The 14,820-nt window shown below is 36.9% G+C and overlaps 1 protein-coding gene and 1 long non-coding RNA gene across 2 annotated transcripts in view; one reads left to right on the top strand and one right to left on the bottom strand.

The window, feature by feature from the left end:
• LOC129454956 (fibrocystin-L) overlaps positions 1–14,820 on the bottom strand; it is a 120,679-nt gene that overhangs the window by 37,907 nt on the left and 67,952 nt on the right. The gene's annotated exons all lie outside the window — the stretch shown is intronic.
• On the top strand, positions 3,361–12,040 carry LOC141351492 (uncharacterized). The gene is made up of 4 exons (XR_012359755.1): positions 3,361–3,840; positions 3,947–4,047; positions 8,299–8,329; positions 10,699–12,040. It is a non-coding gene; the product is annotated as an uncharacterized lncRNA (long non-coding RNA).

The raw sequence follows: 14,820 nt of genomic DNA, 5'->3' as shown, positions 1-14,820 counted from the left end.
TTATTATGTTGCTAGGGTGCTCAAATTTGGTTGCTAGGGGCGTGGCTTAATGCCTCAATAAGAATCCTATTAAGACTGATTGGATGCCTGAGTAAAATGAGCCCACCCCTATGTCTCTATGACACTCTGGTGTAAAGATATCCATCTGGGCTTTTTATAATGGTAGTCTATGGGAGATGTTGCGAGTGTACCAAAAATTGTTGCTAGGGGCGTGGCTAAATAGCTTTGGGGCGATCCTAAGAGACTGATTGGATGACTGAGTAAAATGAGCCCACCCCCATGTCTCTACGACACTCTAAAGTAAAGATATTCCATCTGGGACGCGTTTATTCCCTTATATGGGCATGCTTCCTGCCCCATTATAAGTCAATGGGAAATTTTGGGGGCCTCTTACACCCCAGGGGTACAGCTTACACCCCATTGTGATGTATGTTCTTACAGAGCCTGTCAGCCACCTTAAATGTGGTAAGCCACAAGTTTCTACAAGTTTCTCACTCGCAGCTATGACGCGTCAAAGTTTGTCTCAATGTTAAGTCAATGGAAATTTTGGGGTGTTCGAGACCCCCGTTTAGGAATTCGGAAGGTCCCATCAGTTAGAAAAGATATAGCACACTAAGTCAGACCAGTCTGAAGGTCTGTGGAAAATTTGGTGCATGTAGCTTGAAAGCCCTAGGACGAGTTAGTGTCAGAAATTTTGGGGGGAGAAAAAGAATAATAATAACTAGATAGAAAAGTTTGGAGACAAACTTTATGTTGGCTTGACAAAGCCTGGCCTGAACGTTTAAAACAGATTGACAGAAAATTGAAAAAAGTTTAGTTTAGTAGTCTACCTGGCTGTTAACATGTTTTAGTCTGAAGCAATCCTGATTTAACAAAGTTAACATGATTAAACATGACGCTAGCATGATTTAACATGAAATTATCCTGATTTAGCATGAAGCTAGCATGATTTAACTTGAATCTAGCATGATTTAACATGATGCTAGCATGAAGCTAACATGATTAAAAGACCCAACCCCCATGTCTCTATGATGTTCTGATGCAGAGATATAAGGCTCTATTTATTACGTTGCTAGGGTACTGTATTTGGTTGCTAGGGAGAAAATTGGCATCCAGTAGTGATTACACGTCAAATCAAAAGTAAAACGGTCCAACCCCTGTGTCTCTACGATGTTTTTTTTTTTTTTCTCTACAATGTTCTGATGCGGAGATATAAGGCTTGTTTATTCTGTTGCTAGGGTACTGTATTTGGTTGCTAGGGAGAAAATTGGCATCCACTAGTGATTATACTCCAAGCCACAAGTAAAACAGTCCAACCCCTGTGTCTTTTCTTATTGCATATTTAACTTAATAAGTCAGAAACGTCTCCGCTGTTTCCTGCTGACAGGCCCGGTGGGCACGTGCAGCAGGTGACGCAAATTATGGGTCCTCTGAAGGTTAGACCATCTCATTTCAGTTCTCTTCGCAACTTCTGAGGCTGCCACCTTGAATGGCTGAGTACTCACCTTTTAAGGTTGCATGCTTATAAGGTTGCAGCCCTTGAATTAGGACACAGCTTATGACACTGTGCTGTAAAGATATCCATCTAGCCATTTTAAAATGGCAGTCTATGGGATCGTTGCTAGGGTACTGTCTTTGGTTGCTAGGGAGTAGCTTGGCAGACTAGTGCCCAATAATGATACTCCATAGGCTGCTTGCCAGTTTGAGTGACATAAATCAGCCCCCATGTCTCTATGACATTCGTATTTAAAAATATAACTGTTTGGATTCTGGTTGCTAGGGTGCTCAACAATGGTTGCTAGGGCATGGAGAGGAAGTAGTGAAAGTGACACTTCTATTAAAAAAATAATTATTTTAAATGAAAATCAATTAAACTTGACGCTCACATGCACACACACGCACGCACGCACGCACACACACGCACACACACACACACACACACACACACACACACACACACACATTCTGGTTTTCATGTTTTGTGGGGACATTCCATAGACGTAATACATTTTATACTGCACAAACTGTATATTCTATTCCCCTTACCTACCCCATTCCCTAACCCCAACCATCACACAAAACTTTCTGCTACTTCACATTTTCAATAAACATCATTCTGTTTGACTTATAAGCATGTTTCCTCATGGGGACATCAAAATGTCCCCACAAGGTCACAAAAACACTGGTATTCCTATCTTTATGGGGACAATTGGTCCCCACAACGTGATAATTACCAGGCACACACACACACACACACACACACACACACACACACACACACACACACACACACACACACACACACACACACACACAAAACTGTATTATATAAAAATATATTGATTGTCACTGTGCCTTTCTTTGTAAATATATTTATGCTAATAAAACGTTTATTAATTATTATTATTATTATATTATTTGTAGTAGTACTGTTGCCTAGTGATCATTATTTTGATTAATACTTTTTCAGTATTCCATTGTTTAATAGATGACAATGATTCTTTAAAACCAATAAGACAAAAGATCCCTAAACCTTTTGCTGATGAGCTCTAGATTCAATGGTTGTGGCTATGAATACAGCTACGGCCAAAATCTCTTGAAGTTTCGCCGGTTGAGCGCTGTTTCCTATATTCAAAATAAAGGCGGAGGTCGTTTCCGACGGCTGCAGCCTCCAAAGGTCGGATTTGCAGGCTGCCTACGTCATCAAGCCTGTCTTATTTCATAATATTAACAATTATAAAATTGACTATTATTTTTAGTAAATCGTGTATTGTTGTAATATGCTTATGACTTGCGAATGTAATCCTCAGTTAACTGAAATAAACCAAGCTTGATGAAGTATATCATATATGCAGCCTGCATATGCGACCTCCGGAGGCTGCAGCCTTCGGATTGAGAAACGGCCGAATATGTTTTTTTTTCATATACCCAAACCTTACAACATTTTACGGGATTTAGGTCGTGACTGTATGCTGTCTAGCAGAATCGCTGTTTTTCCAACTTAATCCTAACTAAATCTAACGCTTAAACTCAACATCTCGCGAGATTTGGCCGCAGCCGTAATACGCCACTCCCTCCAAACTTGTTTTATCCGGTTTTCGGTTGAGAGAGGTAAGTGCCTCAGGACTTTCTCTCCGTTATTTTTTGGGGTGTTTTTCGACATAAATTCATCAAAGTTGTAAAAACAACGTTGAATTAAGTTCACATGATTCTTTTAGACAAAATTCAATTGTTTATTTAGATATTTGTATGTTTTTGCTATAGTTTAAACGATAAACTATAGTGCAAGTAACGTTCATTCCACACGAAATACAGCGTGGCACGCGTGGTTTAAATGTGAGCTGGTTTTTGTCACAATTAGAGATGTACCACGAGTTAGAGTATATATTTACTTGTTTTAACGTTCGTTATAAAGTTTAGCGTTTATTAGCATGAGGGCTAGCGTTTGTTTACACGGTCGTATTGAGGGCTCCAGCCAGCATCCACTGGTTCCAACATGCAGGGGTGACGAGATGGATCAGCTGTGTCTGTTTGTGAGACACTTAAAGTTTTGCTTAAGCGTGTTGGGGAACCCTGGGTCTTATAAACAAAATATAAGCTTGTTTACAATGTACTTCTGATACTGGATACCATTAACTTAAAGTTACATGCTGCTATAGCAATTCTAATAATGTGCTAAGTTGTGTTTCCTTGCTTTTCCTTGTCACTACTTTGCCTTCACATAGTTTGTGCAGTCTAGACACATGTGTAACAAGTCATTTTTTTAATTGCATTTAATTTTTAGTTAGTAATGTGTCTCTCTTTTTTGCTGTTCTACAGACAGGTCATTGCTTCAGCTGTGTGAGTATTTTTTTTAATCATAAATTATCTGTATATAGACTGTAATATTTGATATAGATATTAAGTGATTATTTCTTGTTTTACATTTTTTTCCCCTAAATATCAGCCAACATCCAGTTTGTGGTGCTGCACAACAAACCCCACTTTTTTAGTGGATATATTCAAGCGAACCCAAAGGCTCTTTTAAGAGCCATCCACATTGCACAGGTAAGTCAATTTTATGTCATTTTGAATCAAGTAATTCCACAATAACACCTGTTCATTTACAATTATTTAGTAAATAACTGACTGCTTTACAATTCTATTCCAGTAACAGGGTCATTTTACCCAAGGATTGTATTGTTTATTTGTCATTTTATTGTAATGCATATTAGTGCTGAGCTCATGAGCTCCTGGTGATGCGCGCATTCATACAGTACCTTCCATATTGATTCTGACACACTTTTGAAGGTAGTGTTACAGATCATACGGTAATTCCTCAAATAAAGACCGGGGCCTTTATTTACCTAAACTGCCGAAGGTAACAGGCTTTTATTTGAAGCAGGCTTTTATTAGAGACAGGCCTTAATTTCAAATTCCATCTGTTTGATAAATAATTGTTTTAAATTAGCCGATAAATTAAAAGTAATAGCGTTCTAGTGGATAGAGATCATTCATTTTTAACCGTACATTTTTTTCAAGGTTGTTGAAAAGTCCGTCACTAGAATTAAATGAGACCCATCCAATGTAGCTACTGCCGTCTATTGGTAGCTGTGCATTATGATGAACTTGAACGCATTTAGGAGATAACACCTCGCTTACATTATCCAAACCATGCCCCAGCGCAATCGTCCCCCCTCCCTACTCCATTCACGCACTCACACTATACTTTTAACAATCTGAGCCCGGGCGAGCTTTTGTCATTTAGAATGCATTGGTTTTGAGCAAAGCAGGAGGTAAAGCACTCTCTTAACACTGGAACCCATCGTAATGTTAAGTCTGTGTTTTTTATTCAGAGTCGACTGAAGCCCTCTCACATGCCTATGATATCGCTTAGTTGATATGTCGCATGTGCACGTAGATATTCACTTAGCCCTGCTGCGCGCATTAAAAGGTTTTAACGAAGGCAGATGAAGGTGAATGCTTGCGCAGTTGACGTCTCTCCTTTTGAAACGCGCTCTGTCGCGATTGTGCTCACACTGCGCCTAAAAAGCTTTGAAGTATACATTGAAGCTATGTTTATACTTGCGCTTTGGTCCACAACGCAAGCCTCCGCGGATCGTGCCCGTACCACCAAACGGACGAGGCGTTTACAGAGCATTCACACAGGGCACAAGTAAGCTCTCACTCATTTCCCCCGGCACTCCTCTTTCCCCGGCCTTTATTTGTCTGCGATGATCACGCCCCAGGCCACTATCAGAGGCCCGGCGTTTTTTTTTGAATAACGGCTTTTATTTGAGGAATTACGGTATATTTAGTGTGAGGTCATACGGAAGGGACGCAGGCATGTGACCCGTGGAGAACGTTAAAGGAGTGGTCCACTTTATAGATGGGGCCCATTGACTTACCATAGTATTTTTTTCCTACTATAAAAAGTCAATGGACCCCATCTTTAAAATGGCCTACACCAGGGCTATTCAATTGGCGGCCCGCGGGCCAAACCCGGCCCCCCAGGTAATTTGATCCGGCCCTTTATGTAGTCTGTAAAAAAGACATCTCTAGAATAAATTTAATAAGTTAGAGAACGGGCCGTACAGTTACGAGTTGATGCGCGTGCGTCTGTTTCATACAGCATGAGCTGCAGAGCGCGAGTCACGTGACTGGTGCGAGCAGCTGCGTCACGTGTTTATATTCGCGCTTTGGTCTCCCCCGCTCGCGCCCGCGTCTCAAGATGCAATAGCTGACAGTGGTGAGTTAAGAGACCGGTCTCTATGGCTGTTTTAACTTTATTTGTTGTATTTCCAGCTTAAAAACGCTGCCTTTTCCGACAATTGTTGTCTGATATGTCAGCTCAATGACTTGCTTATCCACAATGACATTTACGTTAGATGTCTTAATAAAGGAAACTCGTTGAAACGATTTTGTGAACTAGACAAAAAGTTTCTCCAAAATTCAAAGCAGACTAAATGCTCAAATATTATGCGAGTCATCGTTCTCACACAAGAATGCAATTAAAACGAGTTAATCGCCCATCGCTCACAGCCCAGCACCTGCACCACTGTATGTGCATCGCGCTGACAAACATACAACTGATTTTACTGCTCTTGCGAAATCTAAAAACATATTCTGTCTTATTAGAAGCTAGCCTTATGTTTGCCAGTTATTAAGATGGCGGTTGTAGTGTAAATATGGCTACTGTAATAATTAGCTTTGACAAAAAACAGCATAAAACAATTATGTTCCATATTATAAACTGTTTTGTTATGTGTACTTAAGTGAGTAAATAAGTTAAATTCTCAATGAGTGTGATATGGATCTTATTTACCTATTTAAATGTAAAATAAAGCTTACATGGGCATTTTACAATGCACTTATGTTGTTATGCAAAATTTAAAATATTTATTAATAACATATGAACATGTCTGGATGTAGAAAATCCTACTTAGACATCTAACAATGCACTTATGTTGTTGAATGCAGTCTGAAAATACATGTTTGTAGAAAAAGCCTATTGTACAATGCACTGATTTTGTTTTTATGTAGTTTCAGAATATAACATTAGTATGTTTAAATGTAGGAAAATGTATATCTCCGTTACATCACTGTTATTTCTCCGGCCCCTCATTTGTGATGCTTTTCATGAACTGGCCCCCACGAAAAACTAATTGAATAGCCCTGGCCTACACCTTTAAGTGGGGAGTGGAGAACGATAAGCTGGATTTTTTTCCGCGATTGTCTCCGTCTTGCACGCACACTCGTCTGCACTGCACATCCTTTCCTAAGTGTGTGCTTTCTTTCTCTATAAGCAGATATCTTAACTTTAACATCATCACTCACCCATTCAGCAGTTTAAGTAGAGTTGCACATAAAGACTGCATGTCGTGTCTTAAGGAATTTATAATAAACCTATTGCATGGCATTTTATTCACTCTCTTACTGTACGTACACACCACCGCAGACCTAAGCTTCCAAAGAAGCTCACACCGCCTGGTCAAGGATGCTTGTCAAAAAGTACGGGGAAGCTTGTTGACGCTTTGGCCGCTCTGAAGTCCGTGTCACCATGAAATGTTAACTAAACAAAAAACAATACATTGACATTATAAACCTTTTATAATGACAGCATTTTTATGATCGTTTTGGTCACATTTGGTCTGGAAAAAGAACTATTATTAGCTATTATTATTACTATTATTATTACTATTATTATTTTATTGCATCTGTGCAATTGGTTAAATCTGTGTTACTGTGAAACATGAATCAAGGATTACCTGCGATGTTACTATATGGATTAATACATTGTGATATCGATGCTTAAACGATACACTGTGCAGTCCTACTGGCAAGACACAGACCCATTTGAGTATCAGTAAAATATTATTAATCATCAGCACGCACTTCACAAACTCACAGGGGACACCAACTATAACTGCTATTTTATCCCATGCCTCATTCTTTTGTAACTGGTCCCTATGTGAAAATAATTTTATATCATAAATGATAGGAAACCCAGCAACAGCGATTATCAATTTCTACACAAAACGAAAGTTAACATCGTATGTTTCTCCAGAATCAGCCAGCGAAGTACGTCTAGGCTATATTCCGATTGGTTTCTAGCGTTTTGCCGCTGCTTGCCGCTGAACTGCGTCATAGCTCATTACCATAAAGTTGTAATCAGGCTTGTGCATAATTTAGAATTGAATTAAGAAAGACTCCTGAATTCCAATTAAATTCTTGAATTTGAATTGATGTCAAAAACAGGATCTAGAATTACAATTCGAATTTGAATTAAAGGAAGCAGAATTGCAATTCATTAGAAATTTATATATATTTAAAAATGAAGCTTTACAGTATATGTCAGAAATGATTGCATTATATATTCTATAAATTATATTAGTTTGAACTACTTGTACAGATTACATTAACAGGAAATGTTTTTCCCTAGCAATTAATGTTAAAAACTCTAGTCACATAACATATAATTAAGTTTGATTTTTTTGTAATTGTAATTTTGTGGAACATGATGGAACATTATTTCATTTCCCAGAATGCTTTACTTTAACCAAGTATTTAAAATGGTTGCCAAACAATTTTCTAAAGTAACTTTCCTAACACTGAATCTATTTGAGATTCTTTCTGTTGTGTGACTGGAATTTTTTGCGATACACAGCCCTAATAGATATGACTAACTTGCAAATGCTGTGTATGACTTAGGGGATAGCAGAAATGCAATAGTTTGATGACGCTGTATTTTTTTGTATAACTTCAATCATACCTCGTCTGAACTTTAAACCAAAACTTGTCTTTTTGTTCTTCTTTTAGGACTTTTTCTATTGGACGTCTATTCATTATTGTAAGTAACACTGTCAGATATTACAGATTTACAGTATCTTACAAAAGTATCTTACACCCCTCACATTGCAACAACCATTTTAGTATATCTTCTCAAGGGACAGTACTATAGAAATTTGGATATATTTTTGAGTAGTCAAGTGCAACTTGTATAGTAGTATAGATTAACTGTTCTATGAACATACAGCCATTATTGTCAATATAGCTGCACCAAAAGCGAGTACACTCTAAGTAATTATAAATGTATATCATTCAACAATACAAAGCCTATTCATTATGTTCATGTTTTTATTTGCTAGACCTGACCCTACACATTTGGTTAGCTTATATTAAAGCAGTTAAAAAAAAGCACACATGAGTGCTGGTAACATTGCTTTACGGAAGGAAGTGGAGGGTCGGATTGTCAGTGTTCGGATTATGTGTCACACACTACAGTAAGTCAGTTCATGGCCGTCATTCCACAAGGAAGCCTCTTTTGAAGCTGGCTTACAAGAAACCCCACAAACATTTTTGCTGAAGATAACCTAACCAAGAGCATGAATTACAGGAACCATATCCTGTGGTCTTAAACAAACTTAAACATAAATGTGGTGTCTAGCATGTGTGATGTTGGGCCATGCAAACTGAATTGTTGCAGTGTGTGGCATTTGGTCTGGGCAGTGACAATCTGACCTTCTGCAACTTGTGGTGCAATGTTGGCAGCACTTATGGGTTGTTTTTAAGCCAGCTTCTGCACCTGACGTACAGCATGAGGACTACAACATTTATTGTCACATGGTGTGTGCTCGCTTTTGTTGTCAGCTATTTTGACATTGGTGCCTGTAGGTTTAGTTATTTTCAGGGGATAGTGAGTCTGTTCTGCTATACAAGTGGCACATTGATTCTAAAATGTATCCAAATTTTATTTTTGTAGTATTTTTTAGGGGTGGGAATCGTTTGGACCCCCATGAATTGATTCAGAATAAATTCTTAGGTCCCGGTTTGATTCAGAATTGATTCTTGATGTACTAATTAGCATATTTGTGATGTCATCTCAAAGCCAGACTAGTGTTGCGCTTTTGCTACTAGTCTCTGAACTGTCAAATACTGTACTTTAATACAACTAAGTGATCAATAATGTCATTCTTATATACATATATGTTCTGTTTCTGTTGTAAGACATTAAAGCCAGTAAAATATTAGTAATTAAACATGACATATTAATTCTATATGTTAACTGGCATTAACTCCCACAAACTGACTAACGTTAAGCGTCTAATCATCATCATTATACACAGATTTTGGCAGTATTAATGTATTTATCTAGTGCAGTGCACCTAGCGTCTAGATAACAAGCTATGTGGATATTCATACAGAAAATAAATTCATGTTCTTATATCGAAACAGTCAGCGGATGGTTTAAGGAAACGCTATTAGCAAAGTCAGATGAGTCAGTAAATTAAATGTGCTGTTTCTCCCTGCAACTCACTGAACAGAGAAAAGGCAGAGCAAGACCATCACAAAGTGTATCTTGTTTTCTTGCAGTTTAGAAACAGGGCTGTCCTAGATGCATTTGTTTATTTCTTTCTCTGCTGCTTGTGTAAGCCCCACTGTAGGTGCTCGTGCACTGCGCGCTCTTTTAACTGTCCGTGTGCAGCACCGCTCCCCCCGTTGTGTCCCACATTTTGGTTCTGATAACGTCATGTTATTATTTTGTAAGCAAACATTTAAGAATCGATTCTTGACATTTGTGAATCGATTTAGAATCTGCCATGTCCGCATTGCGATGCATTGAAGAATTGATTTTTTTTTTGTCCCACCCTTAGTTTTGTCCCTTGAGAAGATATACTAAAACAGTTGCAGAAATGTGAGGGGTGTACTCAATTTTGTGAGATACTGTAACTAGAGCTGTCACGAAAAAGTTTATATTTTACATTATAATATACAAGTAGTGATTTTTATTATACATAACACATTTAGAAAAAAAATAGAAAAACGGATAAATATAGTAATGTCCTGCTCCATGTACAATAATTAATGTTCTCGTTTATATTTACTGTGTATATTGTAATGTTATTTAATATTATGTATGCTGGTTTATCTTATTAACTTGTTTTTTTTCTCTGTTTGTTGTATGTTCTTGTCTTGTCCTTTCAATACCTTTAAATTAAATTTCAAACCTTTACTTTGCTTAAATCTTTACCGCTGTTCCATTCTGTACTTTCACTTCATCAACTAATAAAATAACTGGCCATGCCCCCCCCAAAAATGCTGCTACTCTGCTTGCTGCTTGCTTGCCTGCAACCCCAACGCACCCCAATGCAATCTACCAATGCAAACCTGACAAATGCATCTTGCTGCTTGCCTACGCATCTTAAAAAAAATGGCCAGACGTACAAAAACGCTGAAAACGTACAAAAACGCTGAAAACGTACAAAAACGCTTCTTGTGATTCTGAAAAAACGCTTCTTGTGATTCTGAAAAAAACGCTTCTTGTGATTCTGAAAACCCCCTTCCTGTGAACCTGAAATTCTTCTTCCTGTGAGCCTTACTACAAAAACCAAGTGAACATTGACACCAGTTAGTGAACTACAACTACTACAAGAGAAAAGGAGCTCCAAAACATCTCTTCCAGTACACCTTGCTGCCTGTTGTCTTCAAGAAGGACCACTGATTCAAGCTCAGCGTTTGAAGCCTACTGTTCAATGTTACATTAGTTACATTTTTGTGGTGTTGTTTATCATACAGGTATATTTTATGTAAATAGATTTTATAAGATATATACACAATTAAATAGTCTTTCTGTAGTCTTGTTATCCACATTTTGATACAAATAAACTTACTGTACAGTACACGTTAAAGTACATTTGGGTAACAGTTTATTGGTTATAAATATTACATCCGTGTTACTTATTAGTCTGAGTTAATAAACCTGTGACAGTATTACATTAGTCTGAGTTTTACCATCTGTTTTACATTAGTCTGAGTTCAAAAATCTGTTTTACATTGGTCTGGGTTTTACACCTGTGTTGGGTATTACATTAGTTTGAGTTATTAAACCTGTCCCAGTATTACATTAGTCTGAGTTTTACCATCTGTTTTACATTAGTCTTCTGAGTTATTTAATCTGTTTTAAGTATTACATTAGTTTGAGTTATTAAATCTGTGTTAAGTCTTAAATTAGTCTGAGTTATAACATCTGTTTTACATTAGTCTGGGTTGTTACAACTGTGTTAAGTATTACATTAGTCTGAGTTACTAAATCTGTGCTAGTATTACATTAGTCTGAGTTGTAACATCTGTTTTGCATTAGCCAGGGTTATTACATCTTTGTTAAGTATTACTTTACTTCTGTTTAAACATTCCTGTTTATCACATATATAACTTCAGTGGATAAGTAAATAGTAAAATTTTCCTTAAATCTTATTTCATCTGTGTTGGGAGTGATAACATATATTAATACATTACATTTGTGTGACATTAGTATAGTGATTTAAAGCATTCGTATTTACAGTTATACAAGCAACCTTTTCATATACTTTTCTGTCATATATTTAACTTGCTTGAGTGATTGATTGCATAATAGACATTACCTGTGGCTGGAAGTTCATAATCAGTCAAATATTTCAAAATTGATCTGTGTTTAAGCATTATATCTGCTTAACTTAAGTTGCCTTGTATATCACACTACCTTACTGTGTAATTGATTATATTGGCACTTTATATTAGTAAAAAAGATACTTTTGAGATACTAAAAGTTTTTATTGGTTTATTTGTTTGCATAAATAAACAAAAACAGACATTGTTTGTTTATAAACAAATTTAGTTTAAAACTGTGTTAACATCATGCCACGGAAAGGAAAGAGAAGTGACGCCCAAAAGCAGCGCAGAAAGTTAGAAGCTTCATTAGACACCAGCACCATCACCAGCTCTGCAACAGGTACAGATAACTTGAGCCCATACGTGCTGTCTGTTGTGGCATCCCACTCTCAAAGTGATCCGAGGTACAACATTTATTCTAGAGGCAGCCAGTGTACTTGCAATTCATTAATGTTTCTCGCAATGCATAATGAGCTTAATGAGTTACAAAGTTTGGATTTAGACTGCATATTGCAAAGAGGTGATGCTGCATACACTACTGTAAAACAATCCCTAGAGAGCAATGGGCGGTTTGTTAATAGTTTGTTACACTTTGACGAGCTCCCAGACACAATTGAGACAAACACACAGTGCTACAACGTCCGTAAACATCGCCTGAGGTTTGGATTACTAAGAGATGCACCTGCACTGTGTGGGTATGAAAACTTAGAGAATACTCTGCAATGTCTCAGAAGTGAAATAAGTCACGCCCTGTTTTTGTGCGGACTCTATTGTTTGGCTGTGTTCAGAGATTGTTCCGGGAGGTTTGGATATTTTGATTCACACTGCAGAACACCAGATGGTATGCCTACTGAAGAGGGCACAGGTACTGCTGTAATGTTGACATTTTCATGTTTAGAAGACATGATAGAGAGACTGTTGCTGTTGTTTCAAGGGTGTTTCCGTTTGGGAGATCAGCAGCAATTTGATCTGCTTCCAGTATCATTTATAAGCACAACAGTATGTACAGATGTCTCCATTGAATGTCTTAATAACACTGAACCATGTGTTCCATCTCAAATATCTGAAAATACATTTCTGTCCAGCATTGATCAGTGTGCACCTGATGCATTTTCACAACAGTGTGTTAAGGTCAGAGATCCAGTTCAGTTGCCAGTCAACATGACAGATGAAGATAAAACAGATATTCAAACTACTGTAACTAAGCACATAGACAAAGACAAAAATGTTCAATCTAATAAATTTTCCTACGATGTTTCAAAAGATTCCTCAATTCAGATCAGATTGTCACCTGCAAATGACCAATGTTTACAAATATCTGACTTAAATCAACAATCAATAAAGCTAAATAAGACCAGAAGGCGTAAGGCATATTTGAAATGGCAAAAACAAATGGATCCAAAAAAAGATGTTTTTGAACGGGAACGGACAAAAAAAATCTATGATTACAAAACAAGTAAAAAGTACAAGGAAAGACATAGGCAAACAATGAAAAACAAATATTGGAATAATGCAGTTTACAGAGAAGATCACAAACAGGCCTTGAAAAACAACTATAAAGAATATGAAGAATACAGAAATAAGAAAAAAGTTTATGCTATTATGAATTACAATAATAATAAGGAATACAGAAATAAGAAAAAAAGGTATGCTATGATGAAATACAGGAATGATGAAGAATACAGAAATAAGATAAAGGGTTATGGAATCATGAATTATATGAATAATGAGGAATACAAAGAAAAAAAAAAGAAAAAAATAATCAGCAATTATGGTATTAATCCACATTTCAGGGAGAAACAAAAGAAATATGTCATAACAAATTACAGGAACAATGAGCATTTCAGAGAGAAACAAAAGAAATATGTCAAAACAAACTACAGGACAAATGAGCATTTCAGAGAGAAACAAAAGAAATATGTCATAACAAATTACAGGAAAAGTGAGAATTATAAAGAAAAGCATTTAAGGTATGTCACTGATAGATATTCAAAAGACCCAATTTTCAGGCAAAGGCAAAAAGACCATTATACAAACCGTTGCAAAACTGATTCAACCTTTTATGAGCAAAGAAAGGAAACATTTAAACAACTTTATCAACATGATCCAGTATTCAGGACCCGTCAAAAAGAATACCATTTATTTAAAACTAAAGACAGAATATCCGCCCTCAAAATACTTCATAAGATACACTGTGCCCAAGTCATAAAGTACAAATACAAAAAAATTGATTGTGTGCGACAGGTGACAGAAGTGTTCCGAAACAGTCAGTCTGTTGAAATCCAGAATCCAGTGGTTTTAAAGGCTTTGCATACTTTTCGATATGTAATAAAAGAGGGACCTACATATATCTGCACATGCTGTGAAAGAACACTCTTCCCAAATCAAGTGTGCAGTTGTGATCGTGATAGCTATCAAAATAATCCAATACTTGTTTCACAATGTTTGAGAGGTAACTATTTTCACATCTGCTCTGATTGCCCTGATCCATGTGTGAGGAAAACAGAATGGATCTGTCATAGCTGCCATACAAAACTTTTGAAAGGTGTAATGCCAGACATTGCTGTAGGCAATAAGCTGCAGTTTACTCCTATTCCTACAGAACTGTGCAATTTGAATATTCTAGAAAGACATGTTATTGCAAAGTATATTCCTTTTGCTAAAATTTTAACACTTCCTAAAGGCCAACAGAAAGCTATAAAAGGTGGTGTCATTTCTGTTGCATCTGAAGTGGAAACAACAGTAAATTGTTTACCTAGACCAAGAGGTGAATCACAGCTTCTTACAGTGAAACTAAAAAGACGTCTTTGTTACCAAGGTCATTATCAATATCAGACTCTGAATATGCATAATGTTTTATCTGCTTTAGGAAAATTAAGAGAAATGCATTCAGAATATCAAGACATTAGAATA

The sequence above is a fragment of the Misgurnus anguillicaudatus genome, chromosome 20 (assembly GCF_027580225.2).
Source record: "Misgurnus anguillicaudatus chromosome 20, ASM2758022v2, whole genome shotgun sequence".
Lineage (NCBI taxonomy): Eukaryota > Metazoa > Chordata > Actinopteri > Cypriniformes > Cobitidae > Misgurnus > Misgurnus anguillicaudatus.
The sequence above is the reverse complement of the archived record's forward strand: the minus strand, read 5'-3'. Positions and strand labels throughout refer to the sequence as shown.